This window comes from Penaeus monodon, chromosome 25, assembly GCF_015228065.2.
Source record: "Penaeus monodon isolate SGIC_2016 chromosome 25, NSTDA_Pmon_1, whole genome shotgun sequence".
Lineage (NCBI taxonomy): Eukaryota > Metazoa > Arthropoda > Malacostraca > Decapoda > Penaeidae > Penaeus > Penaeus monodon.
The window spans coordinates 19,831,375-19,831,919 of NC_051410.1; the positions used below are offsets into that span (position 1 = coordinate 19,831,375).

Here is a 545-nt window from a genome sequence, read left to right on the forward strand (position 1 = left end):
CTCGATTCATTCCTCCGCACTGCTCGTCTTGCCAGCCTCTCACGAAACGCTATGACGCTGACCGTTGACTCCCGGCCATGTAAACCGTCGGGCAGCGTCTCAATGGAAGCATTTGAATGCGAGAGAGCGGCTGTTCTAGTGACAGTGTGTGCATGTTGCTGACGACAGGGTGGGGAAGGGTGAGGGTGGGAGGGGGAAGGGTGGGGAGGGAGAAGGGGGGATGTGTAGCACTGCATGGGTCAGGCGGTCACCCTTCCCACACTGCATGAATATGCATCTCGGGAAACACTTAACAAGAATACAACGTGTAACCTAAAAGTGGCGCATAAAAATAACAATAAAAAATAATCAGAGCAAACTGGATTTGCCTCACAATAATAGAGGGTCGATTTATATTTTTTCTTCCTAATCTCAAAAATGTTATTATTGTATACTTAGATATTTATCCACTTTTTTCGACTCCTTCTAACACAGCTCTACGGTGATCATGTAACGCCACGTCCTTGCTGCTCCGTGACTCAGCGCCTGCAGCGTGACGCGCTAAC

At 48.6% G+C, this 545-nt stretch overlaps 1 protein-coding gene across 1 annotated transcript in view; it reads right to left on the reverse strand.

Annotated features, from left to right (window-relative positions):
• LOC119589108 (lymphocyte cytosolic protein 2-like) overlaps window positions 1-545 on the reverse strand; it is a gene marked incomplete in the record, with an annotated part of 94,642 nt that overhangs the window by 7,519 nt on the left and 86,578 nt on the right.